The sequence below is a fragment of the Synchiropus splendidus genome, chromosome 14, assembly GCF_027744825.2.
Source record: "Synchiropus splendidus isolate RoL2022-P1 chromosome 14, RoL_Sspl_1.0, whole genome shotgun sequence".
In the NCBI taxonomy this organism is placed as follows: domain Eukaryota; kingdom Metazoa; phylum Chordata; class Actinopteri; order Syngnathiformes; family Callionymidae; genus Synchiropus; species Synchiropus splendidus.
This window is the reverse complement of record NC_071347.1, coordinates 19,595,244-19,616,322: the sequence shown is the minus strand read 5'-3', so window position 1 is coordinate 19,616,322 and position 21,079 is coordinate 19,595,244. Positions and strand designations below refer to the sequence as shown.

The following is a 21,079-nucleotide window of genomic DNA, read 5'->3' as shown; positions in this document are numbered from 1 at the left end:
AAAGCATCTTCATACGTTAAGTAGGTCACAGACAGCTGCTCACACACATTCACACCTATGAAGAAGCCACTCATTATTGTGATAAAACTCAGAACAATATAATTGTTTGTTTGTGTGGCTGAAATGAATAGAAGTTGAATGAATTTGCAATCTAATTCACAATATTGAAGAAACTTCCCTGTTCTGTTCTCACTGTTTTGGTTCCGATTTCCCCTTGCGGCAGTTTGCAAGGAATTTTCTTCTACATTCAAATGTTTGGTGACAGATTTCAAAGTCAAAGCCTTTATTGTCATTATATGACAAAGCATACAATGAAATTAAGAGTGCTACTCCACATGGTGCTTGTTATATATATATATATATATATATATATATATATATATATATATATATATATATACACATAAACCCATGCATGCAGTCACACAACGCACATAAAATAGGACTGAAACATTGTAAACAAGGCACCTCTTTCATGAAGATTTCATGAAGAGAATAGGCGTTAAAGTGCAGTAACAAAATAAGGTTCTGTTTCTGACTCACATACAGCATATTAACCTATATTTATTGCATTATTTCATCATTCAACACAATATTTTAAGAGCTCTCTGTGTGTAAACACCACGACTGATAACTTAACTACAAAGCCATAATTGAATTGAATTATCACAGCATTTTTTCAGTGAACCACGATTCAACGTTTCCCCCAACCTTCCAGCTCGAGTGCGAAGGAAACCTGCGAGGTAAATGATGCATGACATGACTCATGTGATTGCTGCAGACTCTGACGTCTGTGCGGAGCTGCTTGGAGTCCAAAACACAAATCTATTTACCTGACTTCAGCGAATTCAGAATGTCATCTGGATGCATGTGCACCCTGTTATTGGGACTTAAGCCTGATTCGTTGGTGCATCTAAAAACACTGCTTCTTTAAAGCCCAACTTGAGAATATTTCCTTCTAGAACTAGACTGCAGGCTCCCTGCCTCAGGCACAAGAGTCATTTGCTGAAGTAGCTCGCTCTCAAAAGACGTGTGTGAAATATTTAGATTGAGTTTATACGCTAAGACACAGTTGTCTGATCATAAACAAGGAAAAGGGTTGAGGCAGAATTTCTCCTGTATTACTGACATAGTTGCTTTTTAACTGAACACTGTTTTGAGTGCGACATTAAATAGTCTTCTGTGTCTTTGCAAAACAGTAGTTAAGAATGTCACTGAGCTTAAAGCCCATCATAGGCTCACCAACAGTGTGAAAGCAGAACATACAGAATTGCTGAGTATTCGCAGCTTAACTATTATTCTAAACTAGTACTTATATCAAAAAAGCTTTAAAGAAATGAAGCTCAAAGATTAGTGCTCAAACTATCCCAACCAGCCTCGTGCCACCTGTCATTGAATTTCATTCAAATCTTATCCTCCCCCCGTACAAAAAAAAAAATCTCAGAGGGATAATGATGTTTGTTCTGGGCCTCATGTTAACAGTCTACTGTAAACTTTATTTGCTTCAATATTTAATGTAAGCACTGGTGATGACTTGGTAGGAAGCATGAATGTACTCAGTGTGATTGACTGTTTTACAGACTGTTCTTTATGCAGAGAATTTATGAGTTGGTGCAGTGAGTTAAGCTGAGGAGCTTCGTACCCACTACTTTCAGGTGGCAATTTCATGCCGTTCACCGTTGTTCTGGAGTCATTGACTGTTTGTCATACGTAGATTTTTTTTTTTTTTTTTTTTTTTTTTAATGCAGTGAAAGTTACATTTATCGTTCTAGAACAATATGATGGGAAATAAGTAGCTTTGCAAATTAGAGGTGTCAGTTTTTAGCCTAAAAAAAGCTCCAGGCTGCAATGATATTAACAAACAAGCTATGTTTTTCAAGGGAAAAAAAACAAACATCCAGCACAAAAAAATATATAAATGTACAGGCTAAATTAAAAAATGACGATAAAATGAGCACATCTTTTTTATTACGATCTGACAGTAGTTTCCGTGCTGACAGCATGTAGTGAGCGCTTGTTGTTGTTACGAAGCTCCTCACAGGGGCGGAGACTGACAGACGCTAGGATGGGCGGAGTCTGAGAGGTAAAGGTGGGGAATGTTTGTGTGTGACTGAAATTATTCAGCGTCTCATTAATACTGAAATGTTCCACAGAGTTGTGATGCAGAGTGTCAGAAATAGCCTGAAGCGCACTGCATCTTGTGGTCAGCTATGTTTGTATACGTTCGACCCATATAGTGAGTTCCGCTTTTCAGTTCTGTCTATTATACATTTCAATTATGGGAATTTGGACATTAATGAATACAGTCAGATTCACTCAGGTACGAATCGCGAACCTTGGTGGCAATATTTGTGGGCAAAAATTAGTGTTTTTAGCATCATACTTCTTCTCAACAAGGTGGTAGATAATATGGCTAAAATGATTGGTGAAATTTGTTATAATGAGACAAACAGAGCTCTGTGATTAGAGGAGCTCAGGCTGTTTGGATGTGTTCTTCTAGTCAATAACAGGGGTTAATCTCAGGTGGAATCATGCAACTTCATGCCTTCATCCCACAGAGCAAATATAAAAGTTAGGAAAATCAGACGTATTCATTGAACATCTTTCATAAGTTTGTTTTTCCCCCCCCTATGTCTCGCCATCAACCCGAGCTACTTTTGTCATGGACTGGAAGATTGTAATCTAGCTCTAGTATAAACACACAACCCATTGTAGTCGTCACCGATCGAGTTTCACATATGTTCTGTCAATATTTAACAAATGTCAATGCAGTTCTTTATCTTGCGCTTTCATTTATGTTTACATCACATGTACAGTCAGAGACAGATGAGTGATATCTGGCTCTATAAAGACATTAGAGCTGTAAAAAAGGCTTGCTTGACTCACTTACTGGCAATCGTTTGACTCCCATTTCCATACGCTGTGAAACCACACCAGACTTGATGTACAGATTTATGCAGACGTCGGTGGGATAATTCGACATGAAGCCACCCTGGGTGAAGTGGAGACACTGCGGAAAATCGCACATCTACAAAACTTGTTTTGGATTCCTCACAAAACGCCTGTTAAGTTCACCCCCATTCAAAAGCCTCAGAGCGAATGGTGCATGTGCAGTAGCGGTAATAAAAAGGTAGACGTGTAATTGACATTTAAAACCATGTCAGTGAATGTTACTACATGTCATAGCCGAGTAGCAGTTACTGTCGAAAGCAAAGACGGGTCTTGCCAGGATTTCTCATCGATTCCAAATAAGAGTTTCCCTCCAGCTTTGAAACAACAGCCTTACCGACACCACTGCCTTGCTGAGGTTGCACATTTGCGGACTGAAACAGTCAGGTGACTCCATGTGAATGCATTCCAGACATTTTTAAAGAACGTGAGGCGTTCGAATTCCTTCATGGATACAAAATGTGGTCAAAACACAACAACAGAGTGTGAGAATCTATGGGTGTTTGTTAGACATGTGCGTAACTCCCATTGATGTTTGAAGAAAAAAATACTACAGCTATAGTTTTAGCTCCTTCAGGGAGACTTTAATCCAACCGTGAATTTGATTGTGTACCAGTAGTTTGCGGGGTCTTGATTCATACTTGTTGTTTATTGCTAATTTTGACAAAGCTAACTGGAAGCAAGAAACTCTGGGAGCACCCAGGCATGATCTCTTGCTCCCATCAACCTACTCACACGCTCACAATTGAAACTCAAAATAAATTTGCCAGAACCGTCTGTCATGTGTACAACATCATTTCCAACTTCACTAAAGTTGCGTACTCCCCAGTCTCAGTCCAACCCCGACCGACTCCCAGCCACCACCATGATGAACCAGCTGTCTGTGGCGAAACCCTGAAATGTAATGCACTGTGGAGTCAAAGTACTTCCTCCTACCTGAAATCTAGACATGCCTTTGTGCTCTGACATGCCTCTAATATGTTGCTCAACAGTTGCATCCTTCATGTCACTCACACTTTCCTTCGTGCGTGTCACAAGAACACGAATGATCTTCTTTGATCCTAACAGATTGCAGGCACCTCATTGGTTTACATGGATTGACCACTGGGAAAACACTGAGCTTTAAAAGTGAGACATCAACTCATCCAACCCATCTTCACTCCCACGGTATTGGACTTTTGCGTTAAAGGCAGCCTTCCACGTTGTAAGTTGACGCACAGGCTTTTCAGTGGTGTACAAAACGTTTTGCTACCCACGTAGAGGGCAGGCGGGGGACACATTCCTCACTGACGTGCTTGGGATGTGAGTTGTTATTTATAACCCCTTATGTGGCTCTCATCCTTACTAACAGTGTCATAGTCCGAGTCACTGAAACTGACATTTGAGGGGCTTTGAGGAGCGCCATCCCATGCCTTACCCAACCCAAACCTCCATCTTTCTTTTCATGGCCCACTGCACTTGCCTTTGGTGTCAGTGTGGGACGCAGAAGTCCACTTTCCCAATGTCAATTTATGACACCATGGGAGTGAAGGTGTGTTGACTCATCCACATTTGATTTGCCATCCTGATGTGAGCGAGTGTGAGGTGGTCTCAAGGATGGGTGATCAACAGGTAGGAAAACAGCCTATAGTTAGAGTCCTAACTATACAGCATATACAGCAGGGGCTTTTTACCCACGCAGTCACGTGACATTTAATTTGGTGGTGCTGTATGCGAGTCATGGGTCCTGACGTCATTGAAAGCCGTTTCCTTGCTTCCATCCCTGCTGTGTGTGTTCAACAAGTGACTGGAAAAGCGTCAAGCATTTTCATTCTGCATGAATCATCCAGTCACAGGCTTGGTGACTCTGGCATGGCAAGAATCCAGTAACGTCACAGTTTGAGTTAAAAAATAAGATCACAGTTCTGGGGTTAAATAAACTGGAAATTTCACCTCAAAACCTCAGTATACATGACTAGCCCTATAAAGCTATGCATATAAAGCTCTGTCATTTTAACTGGGTTATATACACAAAGTGGATGAATGCATTCTCTCAGTTCTCGATTCCTTGACACTTCCACTATCATCCAATAATTCTGATTTCCCTGTGGTCGATGGCCGACCGGTTTTGGCCCGCAGCACTTAAAAATTAGGAGGCAGACACACAGCAGAAGTGGGGCTACGATTCCCCAGTGTGTCTGCGGATGGGTCTATTTGTGGATCCATTTCGGTTTGTGTCAGTCACAGCATCTACAAAGGCTGGAGAGCTCAGGCCAGAGTGCATGTGACGGAGTAACTGGAGCACAGCAGCAGGGAACAGTGAAGACACTGATGACGATCAGGGCAGATTCACAAGGGGCACAAGTGAGGAAGGGCTGTCAAAAACAGCGAGTGTGCCGTTTGTCAGCTTTACCACCAATACTAGGATCATTTAAAAACAGCTAATTTGTTATAAAGAAGTGAGCGCTGTCATCATGGGTGGTGTAGAAGAGGGAGACAACCATGGAGGTTCATGAATGTGCTGAATGGGGAGAAGAAGGGGGCAGGTGTTACTGGACAGCATGATCGAGATAGTTAGAGCCAGAGGAGGCCGGCTTATCGCGGTAACCCATGATGGGGAATGGCAACAGAAAGACTTGCAGCCTGCAGGGAACCATCATGTGGACCCAGATCTATACCGACGCTAGGGCCCTCAAAAGTTTTGGGAACCTTTAAAGTGGCATGGTCGAAGTGGTGCGCTGGCCCACTTTCCTTTGGCTTATAAGTGCTGAGGTTTGACAGGCACCATGAGGCGTTCCAGTGTCAATCACAGCACAGACGTTCACACTCGCAGCAGACCGCCAATCTGACTGCTCACGCTCTGTAGGAGCCATAGTGCGACCCGCAGCCTCCTCTGTTATTAGCGCGTGTGCAGAAGCCGCAGATGACGGGCTCTCAGGAGTGGGAGGCTGATGAAAGGGATTTCGTCTTCTGCCCAAGCGTCTGCTATGTATAACGCCTGCCTTACAATGTTCATAGTCGCCGAGAATATACTTAAATAGCAGCACACATGGAGTTTCAATTGGTCGAATTTTCAACCTTGAGAAGAAGTGAAAAGGTACGGCGTGCTAATTAACTCCACAGGCTGACATTCTATAGGAGCCACTCTCAAAGGCTCACAAGCCAATATCAAGGGCTCATTTATCTTCGTGCACTTCCATGTTTGCAGTATTGTGTTGCTCAGGGATGTTTCACGAAATTTGGGTACATACTGTAAGTGTGCAGCAAGAGATGAGTACGTTTCGACTCTGTTAAATGGGCTACCCTAGAATTCAAAGGAATTTAGGCCATAGATGACTGGGGACATGGAAAGTTTGCTTGACCCGTATCGTGCTGTGACCAGTGGGGCGAGCTTAAAGGTACCATCCCAGCAAATATGGGTCATTCAGACAGCCGTCCCTGTGGGTCGCAAGTCTGACCGAGGTCAGAGTGCACTTTTACCGGCTTACCAGACACTGAAAGGTTTGCAGTTCATGGCCTCAAGATCAGGTTTCTGCTTTTGTTGATGATGTGATCAAAGGAGCAAGATTAAGGGCTGGATTAACCATCAAAACTCCAAAGACAATCCTAAGCAACAGTGGAGAATAAGCAATCTGACCATGGCCACAGATATGATTTGACACGTGCATTCAAATTCCTGTACCTCCATGAATGCAGCTAGCTCAAAGCGCAGAAGAGGGTATGCTTTTATCAGTCACTACGCTAGCCCCCGGGATCCAAACACAAGATTCAAGATCCTAGTCTTATTGCTTTGGATATGTATGTATTCGATTATGATATTACAGGAATAGCATTTAAGCACTGTGACTATCAAATATCAGGGTCCTCACCCGGGATACACCGTTGGTGCATAAATGCAAAGATTTTGATGCCCTACTTTAAGAAAAAAAAATCCTGTTGAGAACTCTACAATATTTGAATAATTATTTACACTTATTTATATCTTTTTTCTGAGCTTGAAAGGATTGGAATTTCTGTCAAATATTAATGGCTCATGTGAAGGAGGGTTCATCTCTCCCACCGAGACCCGCTTAGCCAAGTAACAGTCAGTTAGTTAGCAAATCCAAGTTCCTTCACAATCCTCCTTGAAGAAGGTCTTCGGATATTGACTTACATAACTTTTACAATGACTGCGCGCCGATGTTGGTCAACTGGTTTTAAAAGAAAAGGCCAGTAACTACTATCAACAGTTTTTAAAAATGACGGCCAGGACAACAGATGTGTTGTTGTCTGGAAATGTACTTATGTAAAGAGATTGTCATTGCGAACAGCCCATCATTATTTAGTAGTCCCAGCACTGTGTGACCTCATTCACATGATTTTGAGGATGATTAATGGCTCTTCTGTGACATTTTAGCTGGCTCTCCTCAAATGTTTTAGAAAATGAATTCTACAGGTCGGACCTCACCTCACGTTACACATTGTGTCTAGTTTCGTTTTACTGAAAATGCAACGCCAAAGGTCAGGTCAGGTGTTCTACAAAAAGCCAGGAGGTCTCTCTGCTCAATGCCTTCAGTGACCCGAAGAAACGAGGAGCCAGTCGTGACTTCACTCACTGCCCCATTTTCTGTCACGTGCAAAGGTGTGCTGACACCTGAGAGCCTCAAAAAAACCTAAACAAATTTGGCTTATTTGTTTCCCCAAAACACTATCATGTCAATTTCTATTCACCTTATTTGTCAGGAAATACAATGATTCATTCACAAACGTTCACCACCTCACTGGTGATTGTTTTTTTAAATTAAAACATTTGTATAGATTTCAATACATGATGATGATGATGCATTTTAAAAGATGTGATCTTGATATACAGTCATAGTGATTTAACAACTAAACATTTTGTTTCAAACAACAACATCTCTGTCTTATACAGCTTAGTATAGCTTCAGTTTTGCATAAAAAAGACAATTCAATTCAAGAATGAAGCAGTTTGGGATTTAAAAAAATGGAAGCGGTTTCTTGATGCCCATAGATAATAGAGCGATTGATTATGTGTTGTATATTTCTTCTGCTTTCTTTATGTGGACATTTCTCTGACTCAGACTCTGCTCTGTGTTTGGTGTGTATATTTGAGGTCTGTTGGTAGCTGGAAGGGAAATTGCGAATTGTACATTTCTGATGCAAAAAATGTAATAAAAAGAAAGTTAAAAAAAAAAAACAACAAATATGAAACAAGTTGTGTGATACTGTTGTGTGTCTCTTAAACATGTTTGTAGCTAGGCAGGTTTTTGTCAGGTTGAACATATAGTGATGTGAAGGATTTGCCTGAAAAGTGTAAAGAAGTAGGATGACCTTTGAGAGCCAGGATCATCCCGTACTGTCTTGTTTGAGTTAGTAGTGACACTGCCATCCCTACTTCACTCTTCACTCTTTCTTTATACTCCTCTTAAAAAAAGTGTAATATCTGTGTTTTCATCTCACTCTGAGGTTTCGTGTCCGGTCCTCTCTTTTGTTGTCCTCTCCTTTATCCTGTCTAATACCACATTTAAAAAAAAGTCACCCAAATCCGATTAAAACGGATTGGATTGTCCAGACGGCCCCCAAAAGTTACATTCACGCTATGAACCGTATTAGACGTAATGTAATGTAAACACCACCTTCAAGGGGATATATATAAATGTTCATTTGGAGAAGAGAAATTCAGAGATTCACCTCTCTAGCGTTTCCAAGTCAGGCTGATGCCCAGGTCACATGCTGCGGCATCTGACGGTCGCTTTCTCTTCTCTTCACATCCATCACTCTCAACTATTCCCAACCTCCACCAGAAGCCTTCCAAATGAGACTATCACTTCTGACTTGCTAATGAGACTGTGGTGAATTGAAGTTTCCACACGGATCTTCTTGGTTTCATAACGGAGGGTCATAAAACAACATTTCACCACAAGCCATGACTCAAACTCATTGACCTAGCAGGACCCATCCCCCCTCCACTGCTAAGGAACACCAGCTCCTGGGTTTCCTGGGCTCAGCCATCTGTGACACTCTGAACCTACTGACCTTGCAGAAAAGCACACCAGCAAAATAGGCTACTACATTTCTCTGAAACCTGTTCTTTGGGGATCAGTTGACAGTATTGAAGTGCTGAGTTAAGTCATGAGACTCACTCCGGTTTAGCAGCAAGCACGTGCGTCCGGAGACGCTCGTTCCACCGTGCGTAAAAACCCAAAGGTTTCCATTACATCATGTGGCCGCCTTACATAATTATATAGGTTCCCCTGCCGCATTATTGGATCATTCCCCACTGGCTGGCTCAGAAGAGTGTGTTTTCTACTTTCCTCAGCATAGAAACAATGACAAGAGATCTCTCTTCTAGCACAGTTGCTGCATCTGCAAAAGACAAGCCACAATCCCAATAAGTGGTATTGACTGAATGAAAATACCACAGAGGGGCTGGGCTTATCTGCGGAGCAGGCCAACCAAAATAGTTCAAATCGTGAGTACAAGCAGAGTCACATGCACGAAAGCATGTAGAGGAAATGGATTAGGAATATCAACTGACATGCTTCAGGACGTCCTGGGGTTTTGTTGCGCATAGGGAGCTTTAGGCTGGACATCGTCTGCCGTGGCACCGTGAAACTGTTTAACCTGGATTAACCTGGATGCTGCGTGGATTCAGTCCTCCTTGGGAAGTTAATGGGCCTCGGGGGAGTTGGGGAGGTGCTTGAGCTATAATTAGGCAACAGAGTTTCATCCTGACTGTGTCCAAAGTCCACACAATCCCCCCCATCACCACCAACCCCTCCCTAAACACCACCACTCTGTAGGCTGTTAGCAGATTCATTTGCGCTTGACCTAGTTAATGTCTCCAGAGAGATGGAGGGGTAAACACACGCGACTGCTGCTCTGCAGCAAACCTGGAATTTTCCATACGTTTCCCTCTCAGCACGGCCCTACGCAGATTTAAAGAAAGATTTCTTTTACGGGGGGAAAATCCCGAGCCTTTATGGACTTGTTGACTTTGGAGGAGGCAGAATTCTCAGGTTTAGACAAAAGTGAGTCAGTAAGATGCTGCACAACTCATACGTTTACCGTCCAAAGAGGTTAGCGTTTTCTGATTCATAGGACACGGCAAGGGTGGTCAGAATGTGTTGCTGAAGACAGTTATTATCAGTCTGAATTTGACCATAATTACCATAATTGTCATTCTGATGATGAGCTTTGTCGTGTGCAGTGTGGGGAGGTGTGTGAGGTAACGGTGAGCAAACTGTTGATTTAATCATCCTGTATTCATCCTCACACAAAAAAGCAACTCGTAAAATGATCTCTTTTTAAAGATGAACTGTCTAGGGAAGGAAGCACCTAAACAAAGCACATCATGGAGGTGAACATGAACATGATGGTTTGAAGAAAAATCCCAAAAGAAACCTCATAGTGACTGAACTCCTTTGTTCACCAAACTCAAGTCGCATCTTCTGACAGAATATGTGAGGAGACAATCCTTTTTTTTTTTTCCTTTGACGGGGGGCTCTGCCACTGTTTAAAAAACATATGGCGGAAAACCCTGTATGAGGTTGAAAATATGTTGATGCAATGCTATCAGATGTGAAGAACCTTTTCTATCTGAAACATACTTGTGTAACTAATAAGTATACAACATAAAATAATAATAATAAACTTTATATTACTTCATCTAAATTATTCCCTTCACATTGTCGTGCGGACACGGCTGCTTAAATGTAGCTGTGACTTTCTATTTTTGCTTTGTGACACGCAGTTGACTGACAACACTCGCAGAGCAAACACAATGAAGTGGTTTTCACACTCACAGTCTGTCACGCCAGTAGCTCTAGTCCCCAGTTGGGCTGCTGCAGGTCCAACATATCGATTACTTTCTCTCAGCCTTCCTTCAGGCAATAACTTGTCATTTACTTTTCTGATGGTATCAAAAGCCAAATTTCCTCCAAATTATGTACTTCAACAGTTCTTAGTCCTACAACTTGTATCCCAGTGTTGTATTTAACACATTTTTTATACATTTGGTCTGGCCACGTGGTAGCTTCAATATTTCTTCCAAATATTTCTCTGTCATTCGTATTTCTTGTGTCTTTTATATCATTTCATTTTCAATTGCTCCCCCATCTTGTTTCTACATATGTCATGTAATGGTAAGGTTTGGCTTTTAGAAACTATATTTATTTTCATTTACTTCTATAACTTCAATAACATTTTAACCTTTTTTTCTGCCAAAAAAGTTTATTTTAGCAATAATATTTATACATTTTCATTCTTATTTTTAAGTATTAAATTACATTTAATGAATTATATATTTTTAAAGAATATTTTGATCAGCCACTCTCATATTTATATTATGAAAGGACAACATGGATTCTACACATCTGTCTTTAAAGAGAAGAAACCGAAAATATGTTGGTGACAAAAACTTAACCCTGGGTGTAGGCGTGTCTGTGTCAACACCCGTGAGGCGACTGACAGGAGGAACGACTTGAGGGAGTGTTAAAAAAATAGGTTCAGTTCAGGTGCACAGAGGAGGAAGAGGATTAGTGCGCTGCGCTGGGTGATAGCGAGTTTGAGTGCGAGAGAAAGTTGGGGGTCGGAGGACCGAGTGTCACGTGGGCACCAAAATAAGCACGGAATAGCACTGGAGGCAGAAGTGTGGACGCAGCAGCAGCAGCAGCAGCAGCACAGTCTGACCCTTCGGTTCCTGGAGCGTCTTCCACATGTGCCGTCTGCTGCAGCCGCCTTTTGACACCTGCCCTCCCTCTTGCCTTAGCTAACATGGCTCCACGGCTTGTTTTCACTCTCTTGAGAGGTTTACACTAAACTCCTAACCCCACTTTGTCTGTGAGTCAATATGATATTGATTTTATTTAAATGTATGCAAATGTCTCCTTTACGTCGGTGAGCATTTACCATCCATTATAAGCAGAAAGGTAATCTTCATTCAAGACGTGTGCTGTAACATCTTAGCTCCCCACAAGAAGCACAAGGCCAGGTACTTTTTATTACTTTTTAAGGTTGGGATGACATCCAAACAAAAGAGCAGCGTGCCTAATGCAGGCCTCCGAGTGTTATACAAGTGCCTGAGTGCAGCAGCCAAGGACACGTGCGAGCCACAAACTACTGCTATTAAGGTTCACCCAGCATTGACATTACCTCTGTCCAACTCCTAAGTGCTGGAGTGAAGACATCTGAATAAGGAAAGACAGATCAATCTGCGCGGCGTCTCGGGGTGAAACTGCTCTTTGACATTGTGCGGCAAGTGTCAGGACGTCGTGATCCTGACCTGCTGCTGCGGTTCGCTCAAACACTCCAGTCACCCTCAGCGTTACAGACTTCACAGGCAGCAATAAAAAGATAAGAATGATTTACTTTGACAGAAGTTGCCATTTAAAGATTGTGCAGCAGAAAAAAGGTGAAAAATGCCAGGCAGTATCGACGAGCTAGCGTGTGACAGGATGTTGAATTATAGGGTCATAAGTTGTGATCTTTTTTTCTTGCTCAGTTTCCCCCAAATTACATAACGGTGTAATGTGGCAGTCACTGAGCCGCTGACGTTTTCGGTTGTTCGTTGCCAACCCATTCATAACCAAATGTGAAGAGGCAAGGATGAGGATTCGCTTGTACCAGGGCTGGCCAACCAGTCAGAGGCCAAGAGCCACATTGTTTTACAGTGCTACTGAGAAGAGCCACATCCTACAAACATGTGAGGCTGTAAGGCTCACCAGAACAGCTGGTCATGTGACTGAGCGGCAGCATAGCGGTTGAAGGACATCGCTGTGTGTCACAAGGTTGCTGGTTTGCGTCCAGCGTATGTCTCCTCTGCATGTATTTTTAAAATGTATACATTTTACTGTGATCCTCTTGGAAATATCAAGCGGTGAAGATAGAAATGTTTGCGCCATTTATTTTGCTATGATACTTTTTACTTACTATATTTTTTTTACGTGGCTCATGCCACCAATAACGTGGCCCCGGTCTGTGTGTATGAGCGACGCTGCAGACTGGAGCGTCTCCTCTTCACTCCACTGAATTAAATGGACTTCACGACGATGAAATGAAACGTGGAACTAATTAATGTAAATGATGTATGTATGACAGTCTTTGGACGGCGACATTGACAGTGCTCCAAGCCCTCTGGGTTTGGAGGAGGGCGGCAAGATTTATTGTTTATGTTTCAAAGTCAAACGCCAGTCATAGTCTTTGAACAATATTTTGATATTTCGCCAGAATAGCTCTTACTTTTTCGTCTTATTTCCTGTATAAACAATGATCTCAATAGCAACTTGACCAAAATCGCAGCCAGTCCAGCGGCTCATTTGGTGAAGAGCCACATGAAAATGGGGAAAGAGCCGCAGGTTGGCCAGGCCTGGCTTAGACCATGTCACATATGGAACACGTTGGAAATTGTGTCTTTACCCAGATGAAAAAGCGTCTTCAGGCCTTATTATCAAGTGAGGGAAGGATGTAACGTGAAAAAGATTGCTGTAGTTACGAAAAGAAGGCGATTCGAGCACCTGATTTTCTCTGAAGGGAATGTGGACTCACCTGATACTGTGCGAAGCTCAACCGTCCAAGGGACACTCCAAGTTGAGGGACAGGATCATTCCGCTACACCGCTCTGGTGAGGTGTTCCACGCGTATCCATCCAGGAGGATATCCTGAGACACATCCAGAACGTTATGGTGAGACTGTAGCTGTTGTTGACCAGGAAGATTTTGTCTCAGACTAATTTGAAAGAAATGGATTGCTAGATGAAGCTTAACACGAAGAACACTTTTGAGTTTATTTCACCTCGAAAAAGGTGAAAAACAAGGTCGTGGGACCAGTCTCACAACTCAAAAAGTGTGAAATGCACTGCATCTTCAGCTTAATTGTATACTGCAGAGGAGTCTCCCACACCCTAAAGCAATGGACGACGATACAATCTACACTTCCTATAATAGTTCACTCACAATTTTCAAGTGCACACAGCTGTCTCCGACACTTTTTGGTTCAAGCAACAAGGCTCCATAGATGACACTTGTGCAAATACACGTTCCACTTCAGCATATCTCAACCGGACATGGCTTTGTAGAGAAGAACCACAAGGATGTACTAGGACCGCACTTCATAAATAATCTTCTGAAACACCCTTCAGGTTCAGTTGCAAACACACCATTGTTACAAAATACCTTAAATGAAGTATTAGAAATGATGAAATACATTCTATGGATGAATTGCTTCATGATTTACTGCATGGACGCATTCATGTCGTGGCCACACAGGTTTAGTTGACCTCTTCTTTTTTAGTTTCCTGTGTGGATCGACACATGTGGATTCAGTACTCGCACATCTGTGTAATCTCATACTCTTAATTTACATCTCAGAAAACACTAGAAACTATCGAGGAGAGGACTTCTGAGAAAGATGCTCACTTCCCCTTTACAGGAACGATTGCATGAGTGGCTGTTAAGAAATAGCCGTCTCCTGTCACCTCACTTCTAGAAAGAATCTCACACTCAAACGCCCACATTATGGTCCCATAAAAGTGCTAGCAGCGGGAGCGTGGGTAGTTGTGCATTGGACATAAATTTGGCCCCAAGCCTGTCGTCATCTTTCTCATCCGTCCCCTACAGGGAGCCTGAAGTACAGTCCTGGTGGAACACAGGCTGCTGCATCACGTCTCGACCCAACCACTATCTAATTATCGGCCTATTTTTAACCACATGATTACAGCACATCTCGCCAACAATGAACCTAGTCCTCCACCAAGACCTAGTCACGTTACATAATTCTAACCTTCTTCATGAGATTATATTGTGCTGATACCAACGCTGAGTGTTACATCATCACCATGTTGTTAATCACTATCAAGTGATGATTTACACAAATCCGTGGCTGAATTGAAAACCACACACACACAAACTGGCCCACGTTTCAGCGTGTAGTGGAAGAATGATTCAATGTGCTCTGAAAACAAGGCTTGTGGTGAGCTGATAGTCCTCTGCATCATGCGTCGCTCTCATCTGTGCGTGGCGAGTGCAGGCTGGAGCACTTACATAACCCAGTTAAAATATACCCTAGTCACATGTAGCGTTCAGCCCTGCAGATAGATATCCCACTGTTGCTCTGGCAGCCATTCAGACATTAGAGTGTGTGTACACACACACTCACACACACACACAAGCCATAAAAAATTGGATAGTGATTCACTGCCAGACATTCTTAACTGCCTGCATGTGAGATCTCTGCGTGGAAAACGGTCCGATAGCTTTCTCTCCGGGTGAGGCGCATGTGACTAAGTTGAGCCGGACCAGGAGGAAGCAGCAAGAGCGGAGGGAGGGTACGCACCAGTGCGTCGGAAGTACAGCCCTCAAACTACCAAAAAAAAAAAAAAAATACACACAGTCTCACTTCACTTGACTGCATAATCTCCTCAACTCTCTCTGCTATTGGCTGTACGGTGCCACACACAACTTGTGTCTGCTGCAGCAGGCTGCCGCTACGTGCAGTCACATTTCTGGAGTGTGGAAGGGGTGTGGTTAATCAGACCATTTACTGTAACAGGATGACATTAAAGGGGGGGGTCAAGGGGGGTGATCAGTTGGCGGGGGGCTGGGGGCGAGTAAGATAATCTCCCCGAGTAGGAAGTGGGAGGCGATTCTTCTGAAAACAACACTTTATTTACTCAATTCCAAGTGTTCTTTTAAAGAAAAAAATGTGAAAGCTGAGGTGTCTGGTGGGAGGAGCCTCCGCCAGGCCGTTTCTAAAGTTGAAACAATTATGTAATCTTGTTATTACGAACCCTAAATGCTGAGCGGGTGTAATACCTCTGTCAACCGCAGTGTCTGGACATGTGTTTTGAAACAGAGAAGTGCCCTGTCTCACATGTTTGTGTTTACGTAAGCAACACTTGGCTTGTCATTGACACAGTTATATCTGTTCCCTCTGAACCTGAGCACAGGTCACCATCAAACTACAGTGGTAGCAGTGCTGCGGTGAATGCAGGAGACGAGAACAATGTAAAGTCGATGCACGTGATCCGCCAGGTAAACAAACAAAGATGTTACCACGACAGCAGTTCTGGGTACAGGGCAAATATGTGGCCCCGAGCCAGAGGTGCTTAAAAGCCGCATCATCGGGTAGATTGTCACAGGAGACAGCTGCTAGTGAAAGAACGCCAACAAACACGTCGAACGACCAGCAGGACCCAAACACACACACACCCACTTGTAGCCACTTGCAGCGTGTTCGCAGGTGAAGACACGTTCTGGTTCAGACTGAGGAGCTTTTGTGAACCAAGGGTCAAGTGAGGCGAGCCGCCGGTCGGCACACCACACTTTGGTGATAAGACGCAGCAGCAGCAGCAGTAAACACTGACGGAACGGTTAAAACACATTTTCCGGCGTGCACATTTCCAGCAGGTCGAAAGAGCCTGAGGGCAGGCGAGGTGTGGCCTCATAAACACGTGCTGTTGGTTCACGCTGGAGACACGTCTGACAGAGACGTGTGAGCGTAGACTCATGAAAGGGAGACGCAGCTGAACATTCGCTCACAAATTGGGAAATGAGTCGCTCACGCTTTTGACCAGGTTTAACTTAGTGGTAAATCGAGACACCATCATTGAGGTAGGGAAGGTCCAACATAACATACGCCCTCCCTAACTCCAAGATTCTCCACATGCGTTGCTAATATAATCTTGTAATAATCTTGTTCTTCTAGTTTTATCAACCATCTAATCTTATGATCACCATTTTTGACACGTCCTGCCATGTTTGTGTGTTACTGCCACTCAGGTGATCAAGCGAATTACACCTGTGAGAACGGTTATGACATCTAGAAGTGATTTACGAGATCGGCTTATCGAGGAAGCCAGTGTGAGCAGCCCTTGCTAGTCTTACTTCATCACCAGCTGCTCCAACATCAAGACAATTAAAATATTACTTTTCCACTGTTGAATTAACAAAAGCACTCGAGGTGTTTAACTACAACAGAAGCTTGAAAATATGGGTCACATAACTCCAGTGGTGCAAACATCAGGAAGCTTTGCCACAAGCTGAAATCATAAATATTCTGGTTCATATGGAAGTAATAATATTCAAAATTCATTGATTAGAGAATTTGTTTTTATTGAACGGAAATGACTGAAACAAAGTAAAAAAAAACAAATTGGATGTACATTTATGTGCAGTCCTCCTCGTGGACTCCTCAAGCAGAGGTGCCCACACTTTCTTGGCCAGTACGTTACATTTGTAACCACCATGTCGTCCTGATCTTACCAGATGGCTCCATTTCACTTGAGTAACAAACAGTAAAGGTCACTGTTTGACTGATGCCTATTTTTCTAATGTCATGGGATCGACATTCGCTCAACACATGATCAAAGTAGAACAACTGTTTGTGTTCGGGGGCGGAGCAAAGCATTCTGAAGAGCTGTGCTGATCATCACAGCACAGAATCTGAACAACACCTGTCAAAGGTGTACAGAGCAATGAATTATGATCATCGTGGGAAGCCATAATTGAAATCAAAATCTCATTTTGATTACAGTAATTTCCGGACTATAAGCCGCTCCCTTTTCCTCGCAGCTTATACAACAGCACGGCTGTATATAACAGCTAATATATGGATTTTTACAGGCTGAAATCAGATTAAGAAATCGATGAAATCAGAGGCTTTTTATTGACCTTACAGCTCTAAAAATGTGCCGTTTTCCCCGCGTGTCCACAGCTCCGCCCACAGAGCTGATCTCCTGGAGGTCTGGAATCAAGAAGCAGCAGCTGAGACCGGCAGTGGTGTCGGAACCTTGGGCACACGAGTGAAAACAGTGCATTTTGAGGGCTTTGATGTGAATAAAAGATGTGAGTTGGGCTCAAAAGTCCGACGTGAACACAAGAGAGTCGGGTTTTGGCCACTGACTTGATCCCGGCTGGAGAGCTGCACCTTGTCTATTGTGAGAGCAGCATGGATAACTCAAGACGCTCCGTATTATGCAGCTTGCTTCCACTATTTCCTCACCCTCCCGCGCACCACTGACCTGTCTACAGTGCAGAGCGCACCACTGAACCTGCGGCTTATAGACCGGTGTGGCTTATGGATGAACAAGATCTATTTTCCTTCTTAAATTTAGTGGGTGCGCTTTATAGTCGGGAAATTACAGTTATTAAACAGTCCTCCATTGAACCCTTTGAAATGGGCTTTGTCATTCCAGCCTTGGTACGTGGCGGGTACATGGCTTGCCTCTCCTCCCAGGGTACCATTATATCTGTCGCCTCCTTCCTCTTTAGGTTCCCACAGGAGGTGAGGGCCATGCTCGAAGGCAGAAGGCAGGTTCTTCCTTCCATCCACCACAAAGTTTATGCCTTTGAGAAAGTGGGCCTGACTACTATGTGCCAAGATTCTTAGCTGGTCCACGCAGTTTAGTGAATACCTCATGGCTTCATTGTCTCTGGGCAGCCAGTTAACATGCGGTGCAGACTACAAGAAGTTACTCCCCAGCGCTTGAGAGATGGGTCTTCCCCTATACCGCAGATCATCAGGTTGCATGGGGTTGGCAACCGTTCTGCCACAAAAGTCTGCAGAAAGCTCAGCTTCTCTTCGTCGATCCCTGTATAACATGACGCTAGAGGACAGAGCGACTACTCATTATGTTAATAAATGTTTTATTAATGTGATTTAATTTCAGGCGCTGTAATCCCTTAGCATTTATATCTGCATGTCTGACACAAATGCAAAATGAGCACAGGCATCTGATTTGTTTTTTATGAATGACACGCAAAGACGTTTAGCCCTTTTGGGATGTATAATCAGGCGCCATTTGTGAAAGAGAAAAAAAAAAAGCTAATCACACAGAGCGTTGGTCGTACTGAATGAGTCATCCGAGATCCTGACAGGAGCGCGCTTGGATAAATTTGCTGCCGTTTTTTGTTCTTTTCACTGCTGTGACATTGAAGTGGTGGTGAATGTAGACGGATTATTGTGAATGCATAACTGCTCCACTGATCGCGCCGCACATTTATCGAACATTACAGGGTTTAACGGAGAAAAACGGTCGTCAGGGATGCTTCCAGAGGCTATTGTGTGAACAAAGACGTGTTTCCCTCCATCTAGAGTTATTGTCGGGGCGGCCATACAGGTCCATGTGATAAACCAGATCGAAACGTTTCCTCTGCTTTGAAGTAGACTTGATGCAATGTGACACGACAGCCTTGGAAGACAAAAAGGGGAAATGAGAGTTTGCTGGGAATCGAGAGGAAGTTCTCTGTCGTCACAACGTCTGGGGTCAATGGGGGACCTTATCCTGGGAGCCTAACACACGTCAGCAGGGGGGTAAAACTCAGCACCATTGGTTAATGGGGGAGGTAGGCGGGACAACGACCCGGGCTATAAGGGTACTTTGGTGTCTGTGGCGAACATTCTTCACAGCAGGATGTGATTAAAAGCACAGTGTAAACCCACGGTTAAGTGTGGGAGAGTGGCGGGCCTCGGCCGGTGCCCATGTCCTGCCTTCACCTCTACACGACAGCAGCACATAAAATAAGACCGGCCACATTGGCTCCTCTATGATCACTCCACCACAAAATGTTCTCAGAGTCTAATTACCATGGCAAAGGCTCAATATAGAAGAGACTTCCACGCCAAACAGATAAAGGGGAACGTGCCTGTTTTCCACCATACTAGTTTATCTCTTCCTCCTGACTTAAAAGCGTATGGGAGGCTGCTTCGACTGTTTTCCCTCACGCACGTGATCACGTTTATGGTGAGTGAGTTCGTGACTCAGAGGCTCCAGCCTCAGGATCCTCGTCTGGCCTCTGACAGGGAGCCGTGCAGCCCACCCTATCAGACAGTCCGAGGCCTGATGAGTCACCCGCTTCTTGGCATGGCGGTGAAAAAATAGCAAAAAAAAAAAACCACTAACACACAATTGTTAAATGATGCAGACAGACAAGACAAGCTCCGGGGCTTTTTCCTCCAAATGAAGTCGACACACATAAATATGAGGCCATAAAGCTGAGAGAACTTTAGCATTCGAAAAGTTAATTGTGTGATTTCAAGGCTTCATTAAATTAAAATCGACAACGAAAAGTTCAGAACAGAAGAGTTCAGCAGATATTAGCGTGACTGAACGTTTTGTCTGTCCAATTTCATCCCCAATTTGGCAAAAATAAATAAATATAAAACTCCCTGATATGAATTTCCTATTGCCACAACCTGCGCACAAATCCTAAAACGGAAAAATAAGAGCAAAAGTCATATATTCACACATACCTGATGTATAGCTAGGAGGGCGACGAGATTGAGTGATCGGAAACATCTTCCTTTGGAACTTCCTTTGAATCTAGACCAACATTTTCTATTTTTAATTTTACATTTTTGCCTCTGGATAAAGGCTAACAGAGTTCCTAAGAACATGAAAGGGCATATATGGCGCACCACATTTGTAAGAGGAAAGGGAAGTGCGGCAATCCCCTCGACACTACTTGCTTCTAATGTGGGTATATGTGCTTTATCATTTGGTTGATGAACATGATATGGTCTCTGTAAAAAGGGAGGCGAGCAGCCAAAGAAGCAAATGCTTTATGTTGTCACATGGGCAACAAGATTGCAGCCATTACTCACCTTTGATGTTTTGAGTCTTGCCAGTTCAAAGCCCATCTTATGATAGCTCCTTGGCTTGACTGTTTCAAGCGCCAGTGGTGAGGATGGAGGGACAATCGATCCAGCGTACCTATGATCGAGAAAGCAAAGCCAAACCTCACTGACTCATCACACACTTATCAAAAGAGACGGGTATCAGGGACTCTGTCATACAACATATTTCTGAGAGACTCCCACACACTTTCAAGGCTGAGTGGAGAAATAAATCTCAGAATTTAGTCTGGCTCATACCTCAACCTTTACCCAAAGGATGATGACCATGTAACAAACCGCCGTCAAGCCAATAAGGTGGCGAGTTTGAAGAAAGATGTATGCAAAGTTTAAAACCAGGCAGCACCCATGTATCATTAGTCTGAACCACTGAAAGTCAGTGCCACTCTGCTGTATCTTCACATCAACTATACGCCAAGTTCCTGAACCATCTCAGTGGTTCCTCACACTGTGTCAGTCTTACCCAAAGCATTCCACTACTGACACCAGTCACATCTTTCCAACTGCTTGGCAAGACGCACCA

The 21,079-nt window shown here is 43.4% G+C and overlaps 1 protein-coding gene across 5 annotated transcripts in view; it reads right to left on the bottom strand.

Moving 5' to 3' along the window:
- The window catches only part of ca12 (carbonic anhydrase XII), a 65,065-nt gene that overhangs the window by 41,627 nt on the left and 2,359 nt on the right, over positions 1–21,079 (bottom strand). For 4 of the 5 annotated variants that reach the window (XM_053886258.1, XM_053886259.1, XM_053886260.1 and 1 more), the window contains exons 2-3: positions 20,527–20,635; positions 13,474–13,586 (exon numbers count right to left, since the gene is read on the bottom strand). The gene's annotated coding sequence lies outside the window, so the exon portion shown is untranslated. Of the gene's footprint in view, positions 1–13,473; positions 13,587–20,175; positions 20,446–20,526; positions 20,636–21,079 lie in introns of those variants that run through there. The other variant, XM_053886262.1, reaches the window with a different exon arrangement.